This window comes from Saccoglossus kowalevskii, chromosome 15, assembly GCF_978046115.1.
Source record: "Saccoglossus kowalevskii chromosome 15, keSacKowa6.1, whole genome shotgun sequence".
Lineage (NCBI taxonomy): Eukaryota > Metazoa > Hemichordata > Enteropneusta > Harrimaniidae > Saccoglossus > Saccoglossus kowalevskii.
The window spans coordinates 22,659,170-22,672,206 of record NC_140655.1 but is presented as its reverse complement, the minus strand read 5'-3'; the positions used below and the strand labels follow the sequence as shown (position 1 = coordinate 22,672,206).

At 40.5% G+C, this 13,037-nt stretch overlaps 14 non-coding genes across 14 annotated transcripts; all 14 read left to right on the top strand.

The window, feature by feature from the left end:
• The first annotated feature begins 1,060 nt into the window (after window positions 1-1,060).
• On the top strand, window positions 1,061-1,142 carry TRNAS-GCU (transfer RNA serine (anticodon GCU)). The gene has a single exon. It is a non-coding gene; the product is annotated as a tRNA-Ser (tRNA).
• Window positions 1,143-1,350: 208 nt separating this feature from the next.
• On the top strand, window positions 1,351-1,432 carry TRNAS-GCU (transfer RNA serine (anticodon GCU)). The gene has a single exon. It is a non-coding gene; the product is annotated as a tRNA-Ser (tRNA).
• A 1,631-nt stretch (window positions 1,433-3,063) lies between these two features.
• On the top strand, window positions 3,064-3,145 carry TRNAS-GCU (transfer RNA serine (anticodon GCU)). The gene has a single exon. It is a non-coding gene; the product is annotated as a tRNA-Ser (tRNA).
• Window positions 3,146-3,349: 204 nt separating this feature from the next.
• TRNAS-GCU (transfer RNA serine (anticodon GCU)) lies at window positions 3,350-3,431 on the top strand. Its single transcript has one exon. It is a non-coding gene; the product is annotated as a tRNA-Ser (tRNA).
• Window positions 3,432-4,214: 783 nt separating this feature from the next.
• TRNAS-GCU (transfer RNA serine (anticodon GCU)) lies at window positions 4,215-4,296 on the top strand. The gene has a single exon. It is a non-coding gene; the product is annotated as a tRNA-Ser (tRNA).
• Window positions 4,297-4,504: 208 nt separating this feature from the next.
• TRNAR-CCU (transfer RNA serine (anticodon GCU)) lies at window positions 4,505-4,586 on the top strand. Its single transcript has one exon. It is a non-coding gene; the product is annotated as a tRNA-Arg (tRNA).
• Window positions 4,587-5,926: 1,340 nt separating this feature from the next.
• On the top strand, window positions 5,927-6,008 carry TRNAS-GCU (transfer RNA serine (anticodon GCU)). Its single transcript has one exon. It is a non-coding gene; the product is annotated as a tRNA-Ser (tRNA).
• A 207-nt stretch (window positions 6,009-6,215) lies between these two features.
• TRNAI-GAU (transfer RNA serine (anticodon GCU)) lies at window positions 6,216-6,297 on the top strand. Its single transcript has one exon. It is a non-coding gene; the product is annotated as a tRNA-Ile (tRNA).
• A 783-nt stretch (window positions 6,298-7,080) lies between these two features.
• On the top strand, window positions 7,081-7,162 carry TRNAS-GCU (transfer RNA serine (anticodon GCU)). The gene has a single exon. It is a non-coding gene; the product is annotated as a tRNA-Ser (tRNA).
• Window positions 7,163-7,945: 783 nt separating this feature from the next.
• TRNAC-GCA (transfer RNA serine (anticodon GCU)) lies at window positions 7,946-8,027 on the top strand. The gene has a single exon. It is a non-coding gene; the product is annotated as a tRNA-Cys (tRNA).
• Window positions 8,028-8,234: 207 nt separating this feature from the next.
• On the top strand, window positions 8,235-8,316 carry TRNAS-GCU (transfer RNA serine (anticodon GCU)). Its single transcript has one exon. It is a non-coding gene; the product is annotated as a tRNA-Ser (tRNA).
• A 1,071-nt stretch (window positions 8,317-9,387) lies between these two features.
• TRNAS-GCU (transfer RNA serine (anticodon GCU)) lies at window positions 9,388-9,469 on the top strand. The gene has a single exon. It is a non-coding gene; the product is annotated as a tRNA-Ser (tRNA).
• A 494-nt stretch (window positions 9,470-9,963) lies between these two features.
• On the top strand, window positions 9,964-10,045 carry TRNAR-UCU (transfer RNA arginine (anticodon UCU)). The gene has a single exon. It is a non-coding gene; the product is annotated as a tRNA-Arg (tRNA).
• Window positions 10,046-10,541: 496 nt separating this feature from the next.
• Window positions 10,542-10,623, top strand: TRNAS-GCU (transfer RNA serine (anticodon GCU)). Its single transcript has one exon. It is a non-coding gene; the product is annotated as a tRNA-Ser (tRNA).
• Window positions 10,624-13,037: the final 2,414 nt, after the last annotated feature.

Genomic DNA, 13,037 nt, shown 5'->3' with positions numbered 1-13,037 from the left:
GATTCTACACTTTTAAGTTCCATTATGAAATTACCATCATGCTTTTGCATATTTTGAATGTTGAGTAGTTAACACTCGTCCTGAATTACAATTTCGATCTCGATTATCATATAACCATGTTCGCAGCATTGATAAGTAATTTTCACATGTGGTCTAACACCTGGCCTAGCTAAATTCGTTACGCTGTCCACAATTACGAAGATGAGGTGGCCGAGTGGTTAAGGCGATGGACTGCTAATCCATTGTGCTCTGTACGCGTGGGTTTGAATCCCATCCTCGTCGACTCAATTTCTACAGTTTTAAGTACCATAATAAAATTGCAATCATGCTCGGTGCCAGATTTTGATTGTTGAGCAGTTAACACTCGTCTTCAATTACCATTTCTATCTCGATTATCATATAACCATGTTCGCAGCATTGGTAAGTAATTTTCACATGTGGTCTAACACCTGGCCTAGCTAAATTCGTTATGCTGTGCATAAGTACGTAGACGAGGTGGCCGAGTGGTTAAGTCGATGGACTGCTAATCCATTGTGCTCTGCACGCGTTGTTCGAATCCCATCCTCGTCGACGTGATTCTACAGTTTTAAGTACCATTATGAAATTACCATCATTCTCTTGCAGATTTTGATTGCTGAGTTGTTAACACTCGTCCTGAATTACAATTTCGATCTCGATTATCATATAACCATGTTCGCAGCATTGATAAGTAATTTTCACATGTGGTCTAACACCTGGTCTAGCTAAATTCGTTACGCTGTGCAAATGTACGTAGACGAGGTGGCCGAGTGGTTAAGGCGATGGACTGCTAATCCATTGTGCTCTGCACGCGTGGGTACGAATCCCATCCTCGTCGACGTGATTCTACAGTTTTAAGTACCATTATGAAATTACCATCATTCTCTTGCAGATTTTGATTGCTGAGTAGTTAAAACTCGTCCTGAATTACAATTTCGATCTCGATTATCATATAACCATGTTCGCAGCATTAGTAAGTAATTTTCACATGTGGTCTAACACCTGGTCTAGCTAAATTCGTTACGCTGTGCAAATGTACGTAGACGAGGTGGCCGAGTGGTTAAGGCGATGGACTGCTAATCCATTGTGCTCTGCACGCGTGGGTTCGAATCCCATCCTCGTCGACTTAATTTCTACAGTTTTTAAGTACCATAATAAAATTGCAATCATGCTCGGTGCCAGATTTTGATTGTTGAGCAGGTAACACTCGTCTTGAATTACCATTTCTATCTCGATTATCATATAACCATGTTCGCAGCATTGGTAAGTAATTTTCACATGTGGTCTAACACCTGGCCTAGCTAAATTCGTTACGCTGTGCATAAGTACGTAGACGAGGTGGCCGAGTGGTTAAGGCGATGGACTGCTAATCCATTGTGCTCTGCACGCGTGGGTTCGAATCCCATCCTCGTCGACGTGATTCTACACTTTTAAGTTCCATTATGAAATTACCATCATGCTTTTGCATATCTTGAATGTTGAGGAGTTAACACTCGTCCTGAATTACCATTTCTATCTCGATTATCATATAACCATGTTCGCAGCATTGGTAAGTAATTTTCACATGTGGTCTAACACCTGGCCTAGCTAAATTCGTTACGCGTTGCAAATGTACGTAGACGAGGTGGCCGAGTGGTTAAGGCGATGGACTGCTAATCCATTGTGCTCTGCACGCGTGTGTTCGAATCCCATCCTCGTCGACGTGATTCTACAGTTTTAAGTACCATTATGAAATTATCATCATTCTCTTGCCGATTTTGATTGCTGACTAGTTAACACTCGTCCTGAATTACAATTTCGATCTCGATTATCATATAACCATGTTCGCAGCATTGAAAAGTAATTTTCACATGTGGTCTAACACCTGGCCTAGCTAAATTCGTTACGCTGTCCACAAATACGTAGATGAGGTGGCCGAGTGGTTAAGGCTAATCCATTGTGCTCTGCACGCATGGGTTCGAATCCCATCCTCGTCGACGTGATTCTACACTTTTATGTTCCATTATGAAATTACCATCATGCTTTTGCATATTTTGAATGTTGAGTAGATAACACTCATATTGAATTACCACTTCGTTCTCGATTATCATATAATCATGTTCGCAGCATTGATAAGTAATTTTCACATGTGGTCTAACACCTGGCCTAGCTAAATTCGTTACGCTGTCCACAATTACGTAGACGAGGTGGCCGAGTGGTTAAGGCGATGGACTGCTAATCCAATGTGCTCTGCATGCGTGGGTTCGAATCCCATCTTCGTGGACTCAATTTCTACAGTTTTTAAGTACCATAATAAAATTGCAATCATGCTCGGTGCCAGATTTTGATTGTTGAGCAGTTAACACTCGTCTTGAATTACCATTTCTATCTCGATTATCATATAACCATGTTCGCAGCATTGGTAAGTAATTTTCACATGTGGTCTAACACCTGGCCTAGCTAAATTCGTTACGCTGTGCATAAGTACGTAGACGAGGTGGCCGAGTGGGTAAGGCGATGCACTGCTAATCCATTCTGTTCTGCACGCATGGGTTCGAATCCCATCCTCGTCGACGTGATTCTACACTTTTAAGTTCCATTATGAAATTACCATCATGCTTTTGCATATTTTGAATGTTGAGTAGATAACACTCATCTTGAATTACCACTTCGATCTCGATTAGCATATAATCATGTTCGCAGCATTGATAAGTAATTTTCACATGTGGTCTAACACCTGGCCTAGCTAAATTCGTTACGCTGTCCACAATTACGTAGATGAGGTGGCCGAGTGGTTAAGGCGTTGGACTGCTAATCCATTGTGCTCTGCACGCGTGGGTTCGAATCCCGTCCTCGTCGACTCAATTTCCACAGTTTTAAGTACCATAATAAAATTGCAATCATGCTCATTGCTAGATTTTGATTGTTGAGCAGTTAACACTCGTCTTAAATTACCATTTCTATCTCGATTATCATATAACCATGTTCGCAGCATTAGTAAGTAATTTTCACATGTGGTCTAACACCTGGTCTAGCTAAATTCGTTACGCTGTGCAAATGTACGTAGACGAGGTGGCCGAGTGGTTAAGGCGATGAACTGCTAATCCATTGTGCTCTGCACGCGTGGGTTCGAATCCCATCCTCGTCGACGTGATTCTACACTTTTAAGTTCCATTATGAAATTACAATCATGCTTTTGCATATCTTGAATGTTGAGTAGTTAACACTCGTCCTGAATTACCATTTCTATCTCGATTATCATATAACCATGTTCGCAGCATTGGTAAGTAATTTTCACATGTGGTCTAACACCTGGCCTAGCTAAATTCGTTACGCTGTGCATAAGTACGTAGACGAGGTGGCCGAGTGGTTAAGGCGATGGACTGCTAATCCATTGTGCTCTGCATGCGTGGGTTCGAATCCCATCCTCGTCGACTCAATTTCTACAGTTTTTAAGTACCATAATAAAATTGCAATCAAGCTCGGTGCCAGATTTTGATTGTTGAGCAGTTAACACTCGTCTTGAATTACCATTTCTATCTCGATTATCATATAACCGTGTTCGCAGCATTGGTAAGTAATTTTCACATGTGGTCTAACACCTGGCCTAGCTAAATTCGTTACGCTGTGCATAATTACGTAGACGAGGTGGCCGAGTGGGTAAGGCGATGCACTGCTAATCCATTCTGTTCTGCACGTATGGGTTCGAATCCCATCCTCGTCGACGTGATTCTACACTTTTAAGTTCCATTATGAAATTACCATCATGCTTTTGCATATTTTGAATGTTGAGTAGATAACACTCATCTTGAATTACCACTTCGATCTCGATTAGCATATAATCATGTTCGCAACATTGATAAGTAATTTTCACATGTGGTCTAACACCTGGCCTAGCTAAATTCGTTACGCTGTCCACAATTACGTAGATGAGGTGGCCGAGTCGTTAAGGCGATGGACTGCTAATCCATTGTGCTCTGCACGCGTGGGTTCGAATCCCATCCTCGTCGACTCAATTTCTACAGTTTTAAGTACCATAATAAAATTGCAATCATGATCATTGCTAGATTTTGAATGTTGAGTCGATAACACTCATCTTGAATTACCACTTCGATCTCGATTAGCATATAATCATGTTCGCAGCATTGGTAAGTAATTTTCACACGTGGTCTAACACCTGGCCTAGCTAAATTTGTTACGCTGTGCATAAGTACGTAGACGAGGTGGCCGAGTGGTTAAGGCGATGGACTGCTAATCCATTGTGCTCTGCATGCGTGGGTTCGAATCCCATCCTCGTCGACTCAATTTCTACAGTTTTTAAGTACCATAATAAAATTGCAATAATGCTCGGTGCCAGATTTTGATTGTTGAGCAGTTAACACTCGTCTTGAATTACCATTTCTATCTCGATTATCATATAACCATGTTCGCAGCATTGGTAAGTAATTTTCACATGTGGTCTAACACCTGGCCTAGCTAAATTCGTTACGCTGTGCATAAGTACGTAGACGAGGTGGCCGAGTGGGTAAGGCTATGCACTCCTAATCCATTCTGTTCTGCACGCATGGGTTCGAATCCCATCCTCGTCGACGTGATTCTACACTTTTAAGTTCCATTATGAAATTACCATCATGCTTTTGCATATTTTGAATGTTGAGTAGATAACACTCATCTTGAATTACCACTTCGATCTCGATTAGCATATAATCATGTTCGCAGCATTGGTAAGTAATTTTCACATGGGTCTAACACCTGGTCTAGCTAAATTCGTTACGCGGTGCAAATGTACGTAGACGAGGTGGCCGAGTGGTTAAGGCGATGGACTGCTAATCCATTGTGCTCTGCACGCGTGTGTTCGAATCCCATCCTCGTCGACGTGATTCTACAGTTTTAAGTACCATTATGAAATTATCATCATTCTCTTGCCGATTTTGATTGCTGACTAGTTAACACTCGTCCTGAATTACAATTTCGATCTCGATTATCATATAACCATGTTCGCAGCATTGAAAAGTAATTTTCACATGTGGTCTAACACCTGGCCTAGCTAAATTCGTTACGCTGTCCACAAATACGTAGATGAGGTGGCCGAGTGGTTAAGGCTAATCCATTGTGCTCTGCACGCATGGGTTCGAATCCCATCCTCGTCGACGTGATTCTACACTTTTATGTTCATTATGAAATTACCATCATGCTTTTGCATATTTTGAATGTTGAGTAGATAACACTCATCTTGAATTACCACTTCGTTCTCGATTATCATATAATCATGTTCGCAGCATTGATAAGTAATTTTCACATGTGGTCTAACACCTGGCCTAGCTAAATTCGTTACGCTGTCCACAATTACGTAGACGAGGTGGCCGAGTGGTTAAGGCGATGGACTGCTAATCCATTGTGCTCTGCATGCGTGTGTTCGAATCCCATCCTCGTCGACTCAATTTCTACAGTTTTTGAGTACCATAATAAAATTGCAATCATGCTCGGTGCCAGATTTTGATTGTTGAGCAGTTAACACTCGTCTTGAATTACCATTTCTATCTCGATTATCATATAACCATGTTCGCAGCATTGGTAAGTAATTTTCACATGTGGTCTAACACCTGGCCTAGCTAAATTCGTTACGCTGTGCATAAGTACGTAGACGCGGTGGCCGAGTGGGTAAGGCGATGCACTGCTAATCCATTCTGTTCTGCACGCATGGGTTCGAATCCCATCCTCGTCGACGTGATTCTACACTTTTAAGTTCCATTATGAAATTACCATCATGCTTTTGCATATTTTGAATGTTGAGTAGATAACACTCATCTTGAATTACCACTTCGATCTCGATTAGCATATAATCATGTTCGCAACATTGATAAGTAATTTTCACATGTGGTCTAACACCTGGCCTAGCTAAATTCGTTACGCTGTCCACAATTACGTAGATGAGGTGGCCGAGTGGTTAAGGCGATGGACTGCTAATCCATTGTGCTCTGCACGCGTGGGTTCGAATCCCGTCCTCGTCGACTCAATTTCCACAGTTTTAAGTACCATAATAAAATTGCAATCATGCTCATTGCTAGATTTTGATTGTTGAGCAGTTAACACTCGTCTTGAATTACCATTTCTATCTCGATTATCATATAACCATGTTCGCAGCATTGGTAAGTAATTTTCACATGTGGTCTAACACCTGGCCTAGCTAAATTCGTTACGCTGTGCATAAGTACGTAGACGAGGTGGCCGAGTGGGTAAGGCGATGCACTGATAATCCATTCTGTTCTGCACGCATGGGTTCGAATCCCATCCTCGTCGACGTGATTCTACACTTTTAAGTTCCATTATGAAATTACCATCATGCTTTTGCATATTTTGAATGTTGAGTAGATAACACTCATCTTGAATTACCACTTCGATCTCGATTAGCATATAATCATGTTCGCAACATTGATAAGTAATTTTCACATGTGGTCTAACACCTGGCCTAGCTAAATTCGTTACGCTGTCCACAATTACGTAGATGAGGTGGCCGAGTCGTTAAGGCGATGGACTGCTAATCCATTGTGCTCTGCACGCGTGGGTTCGAATCCCATCCTCGTCGACTCAATTTCTACAGTTTTAAGTACCATAATAAAATTGCAATCATACTCATTGCCAGATTTTGATTGTTGAGCAGTTAACACTCGTCTTAAATTACCATTTCTATCTCGATTATCATATAACCATGTTCGCAGCATTAGTAAGTAATTTTCACATGTGGTATAACACCTTGCCTAGCTAAATTCGTTACGCTGTCCATAAGTACATAGACGAGGTGGCCGAGTGGTTAAGGCGATGGACTGCTAATCCATTGTGCTCTGCACGCGTGGCTTCGAATCCCATCCTCGTCGACTTAATTTCTACAGTTTTTAAGTACCATAATAAAATTGCAATCATGATCATTGCTAGATTTTGAATGTTGAGTCGAAAACACTCATCTTGAATTACCATTTCTATCTCGGTTATCATATAACCATGTTCGCAGCATTAGTAAGTAATTTTCACATGTGGTCTAACACCTGGCCTAGCTAAATTCGTTACGCTGTCCATAAGTACATAGACGAGGTGGCCGAGTGGTTAAGGCGATGGACTGCTAATCCATTGTGCTCTGCACGCGTGGGTTCGAATCCCATCCTCGTCGACTTAATTTCTACAGTTTTTAAGTACCATAATAAAATTGCAATCATGTTCGGTGCCAGATTTTGATTGTTGAGCAGTTAACACTCGTCTTGAATTACCATTTCTATCTCGATTATCATATAACCATGTTCGCAGCATTGGTAAGTAATTTTCACATGTGGTCTAACCCCTGGCCTAGCTAAATTCGTTACGCTGTGCATAAGTACGTAGACGAGGTGGCCGAGTGGGTAAGGCGATGGACTGCTAATCCATTCTGTTCTGCACGCATGGGTTCGAATCCCATCCTCGTCGACGTGATTCTACACTTTTAAGTTCCATTATGAAATTACCATCATGCTTTTGCATATCTTGAATGTTGAGTAGTTAACACTCGTCCTGAATTACAATTTCGATTTCGATTATCATATAACCATGTTCGCAGCATTGATAAGTAATTTTCACATGTGGTCTAACACCTGGCCTAGCTAAATTCGTTACGCTGTCCACAATTACGTAGATGAGTTGGCCGAGTTGTTAAGGCGATGGACTGCTAATCCATTGTGCTCTGCACGCGTGGGTTCGAATCCCATCCTCGTCGACTCAATTTCTACAGTTTTAAGTACCATAATAAAATTGCAATCATGCTCATTGCCAGATTTTGATTGTTGAGCAGTTAACACTCGTCTTGAATTACCATTTCTATCTCCATCATCATATAACCATGTTCGCAGCATTAGTAAGTAATTTTCACATGTGGTATAACACCTGGTCTAGCTAAATTCGTTACGCCGTGCATTAGTACGTAGACGTGGTGGCCGAGTGGTTAAGGCGATGGACTGCAAATCTATTGTGCTCTGCACGCTTGGGTTCGAATCCCATCCTCGTCGACTCAATTTCTACAGTTTTAAGTACCATAATAAAATTGCAATCATGCTCGTTGCCAGATTTTGATTGTTGAGCAGTTAACACTCGTCTTGAATTACCATTTCCATCTCGATTATCATATAACCATGTTCGCAGCATTAGAAAGTAATTTTCACATGTGGTATAACACCTGGTCTAGCTAAATTCGTTACGCCTTGCATAAGTACGTAGACGTGGTGGCCGAGTGGTTAAGGCGATGGACTGCTAATCCATTGTGCTCTGCACGCGTGGGTTCGAATCCCATCCTCGTCGACTCAATTTCTACAGTTTTAAGTACAATAATAAAATTGCAATCATGTTCGGTGCCAGATTTTGATTGTTGAGCAGTTAACACTCGTCTTGAATTACCATTTCTATCTCGATTATCATATAACCATGTTCGCAGCATTGGTAAGTAATTTTCACATGTGGTCTAACACCTGGCCTAGCTAAATTCGTTACGCTGTGCATAAGTACGTAGACGAGGTGGCCGAGTGGGTAATGCGATGGACTGCTAATCCATTCTGTTCTGCACGCATGGGTTCGAATCCCATCCTCGTCGACGTGATTCTACACTTTTATGTTCCATTATGAAATTACCATCATGCTTTTGCATATTTTGAATGTTGAGTAGATAACACTCATCTTGAATTACCACTTCGATCTCGATTATCATATAACCATGTTCGCAGCATTGATAAGTAATTTTCACATGTAGTCTAACACCTGGCCTAGCTAAATTCGTTACGCTGTCCACAATTACGTAGATGAGGTGGCCGAGTCGTTAAGGCGATGGACTGCTAATCCATTGTGCCCTGCACGCGTGGGTTCGTATCCCATCCTCGTCGACTCAATTTCTACAGTTTTAAGTACCATAATAAAATTGCAATCATGCTCATTGCTAGATTTTGATTGTTGAGCAGTTAACACTCGTCTTGAATTACCATTTCTATCTCGATTATCATATAACCATGTTCGCAGCATTAGTAAGTAATTTTCACATGTGGTCTAACACCTGGTCTAGCTAAATTCGTTACGCAGTGCATAAGTACGTAGACGAGGTGGCCGAGTGGTTAAGGCGATGGACTGCTAATCCATTGTGCTCTTCACGCGTGGGTTCGAATCCCATCCTCGTCGACTCAATTTCTACAGTTTTAAGTACCATAATAAAATTGCAATCATGATCATTGCTAGATTTTGAATGTTGAGTCGATAACACTCATCTTGAATTACCATTTCTATCTCGATCATCATATAACCATGTTCGCAGCATTGGTAAGTAATTTTCACATGTGGTCTAACACCTGGCCTAGCTAAATTCGTTACGCTGTCCATAAGTACATAGACGAGGTGGCCGAGTGGTTAAGGCGATGGACTGCTAATCCATTGTGCTCTGCACGCGTGGGTTCGAATCCCATCCTCGTCGACTTAATTTCTACAGTTTTTAAGTACCATAATAAAATTGCAATCATGCTCGGTGCCAGATTTTGATTGTTGAGCAGTTAACACTCGTCTTGAATTACCATTTCTATCTCGATTATCATATAACCATGTTCGCAGCATTGGTAAGTAATTTTCACATGTGGTCTAACACCTGGCCTAGTTAAATTCGTTACGCTGTGCATAAGTACGTAGACGAGGTGGCCGAGTGGGTAATGCGATGGACTGCTAATCCATTCTGTTCTGCACGCATGGGTTCGAATCCCATCCTCGTCGACGTGATTCTACACTTTTATGTTCCATTATGAAATTACCATCATGCCTTTGCATATTTTGAATGTTGAGTAGATAACACTCATCTTGAATTACCACTTCGATCTCGATTATCATATAACCATGTTCGCAGCATTGATAAGTAATTTTCACATGTGGTCTAACACCTGGCCTAGCTAAATTCGTTACGCTGTCCACAATTACGTAGATGAGGTGGCCGAGTCGTTAAGGCGATGGACTTCTAATCCATTGTGCCCTGCACGCGTGGGTTCGAATCCCATCCTCGTCGACTCAATTTCTACAGTTTTAAGTACCATAATAAAATTGCAATCATGCTCATTGCTAGATTTTGATTGTTGAGCAGTTAACACTCGTCCTGAATTACAATTTCGATTTCGATTATCATATAACCATGTTCGCAGCATTAGTAAGTAATTTTCACATGTGGTCTAACACCTGGCCTAGCTAAATTCGTTACGCTGTCCACAATTACGTAGATGAGTTGGCCGAGTTGTTAAGGCGATGGACTGCTAATCCATTGTGCTCTGCACGCGTTGGTTCGAATCCCATCCTCGTCGACTCAATTTCTACAGTTTTAAGTACCATAATAAAATTGCAATCATGCTCATTGCCAGATTTTGATTGTTGAGCAGTTAACACTCGTCTTGAATTACCATTTCTATCTCGATCATCATATAACCATGTTCGCAGCATTAGTAAGTAATTTTCACATGTGGTATAACACCTGGTCTAGCTAAATTCGTTACGCCGTGCATAAGTACGTAGACGTGGTGGCCGAGTGGTTAAGGCGATGGACTGCTAATCCATTGTGCTCTGCACGCATGGGTTCGAATCCCATCCTCGTCGACTCAATTTCTACAGTTTTAAGTACCATAATAAAATTGCAATCATGCTCGTTGCCAGATTTTGATTGTTGAGGAGTTAACACTCGTCCTGAATTACAATTTCGATCTCGATTATCATATAACCATGTTCGCAGCATTGATAAGTAATTTTCGCATGCGGTCTAACACCTGGCCTAGCTAAATTCGTTATGCTGTCCACAATTACGTAGATGAGGTGGCCAAGTGGTTAAGGCGAGGTGGCTGTGTGGTTAAGGCGATGGACTGCTAATCCATTGTGCTCTGCACGCGTGGTTTCGAATCCCATCCTCGTCGACGTGATTCTACAGTTTTAAGTACCATTATGAAATTACCATCATTCTCTTGCAGATTTTGATTGCTGAGCAGTTAACACTCCTCTTGAATTCAATTTCGATCAGGACCACATCAAATTGCAAAAAGAGAACTACCTTTCCTGCATTTTTGTAGACTTGTTGACTGTTATGATTCAGAATAAAAATCATGAAAAATTAATGTAAATTACGTAAACAGAAGAAGTCAACTTTTAATGTTATTTTTAAATCACTCTGGGCGTATGATCAAGCATGGGCTCTTACCTGGGTAAATACGGTACAATCATGACTTTTTTCCTTTATTGTGATTACAGGGAATGTGGGGTGGTGCACTTCACCATGTTGTGGATGAACACAGCTGGGTACTCCCCTATATTGAGGGAAGTGCAGAGTGTGACCATGGTCCCCTCACAGATGATGAAACTCAAAGAGAGTATATGAAAACAGGAGATGCAGCCCATACAGCATTACGAAAGATAATGTTCAATGCACGCTTTCTGAGCAAGATCAACTATTACCTTAATTTTAGGTAGGTCAAAGAGCAATTATCAGTATTCTGTTTACCATATTTATTAAATAGCATCAGTGTTCTCCACAAGAGGGGTGCCAATTTGCATATAATTAGCATATCAATCACAAACATTTGAAAGGAAATTCTTAGCACTTTTATGTTTATATCAACTTCAAATACTCTGTACAAGTACTATATTAATGTTCTCAAAAAAAATTGTTTCTTCACCAATGTAAAAAAAAAATATTTGTCACTTTATGACTTGGGGGAAAAAATGTTTCCATCAGCTGTTGTTGTGTCATTTCTGAACACAGTAGATTCACTTGAATTACTGCATCATAAGAATATGCCAATTCTTCCTGCCAAGATAAGGGGGAACAGAGTACAAGAAGAAACTAGTTCATATATAAATGGATGTCAATGATTCTGGTTTGTGAATTAATTAATAGCAGAGGGAAAATTAATATCTGCATTTCAATATTAATTTCAATCGAAATTTGATTAGTGGTTTTTGAGATAACGGTGGAGCAAAATCTAATTTTCACTATGTTGCATTAAGACTCAATGCAACGTATAGAGAAAGCTGCCTTTTCATTGGAATTTATTTTGCAGAAAATTGACTTCAGGTAAAACAGGGAAAATAAAATGCCAGTGCAAATAAAGCATTCCACGGTATGTTATGTGACCACAATAATAGACAAGATACATTCATGATTGTATGGAACCATGTTTTATTAAACAAGTAATAAATAAAATAAAATAATATGTTCCAAGACAATGTTACGCTCTAGTCTGTGTAAAAGTAAAATCATCAGACGTCTAATCTGAGTCACTGTCCAAATAAAAAACACCCACGTCACTTTCACCAACCATTCCACTATCACCACCCATCTCACTGACACCTACCATCTCATTCTCACTACCCATCTCACTTTCACCAACTATTCCACTATCACCACCCACCTCACTCACACCTATCTCATTCTCACCACCCACCTCACTTTCACCAACCATTCCACTATCACCACCTACCTCACCCACACCTACCAACAAACCTCAGCATTCGGACATTCGGTCTGAAGGACCAACCCTTATCAAAGTGCCAATCTATCCCACCTGGCAGTAAAATATCAAGTCTTTGCTACCTCCGTTGATAATGAAAAAAACAATGTTGTGTATGGTGGACTCCTAAAAAAATGCAAGCAAACCCGATAAAAAAAACTCAAAACACATAACAAAATTATAAAAAAAATTGCCTTTCACTGAGCTGACCCCCCCCCAAATCAAATGGTCCAACCCTTACTTAACAGAAGAATATCCATCTTATTCTCTATAAGGGAAACAAGTGCAATTCTAGCCTTTCTTTCATTTCTTTCAAGTTTTATAAATGCATTGACATATTGTAATAGTTGAAGAACTAAAGAAATAAAAAGGAAAAATATTTTCACATTATTACCATTTAAAGAAAGAAAAAACCGATGAGTAAATAAATTGATCATTATATTGACAAGACAAAGGTCAAATCAGATACCGTGTCATCCATGTTGTTTCAGTTTTTACTGTATCTTTTGTTTT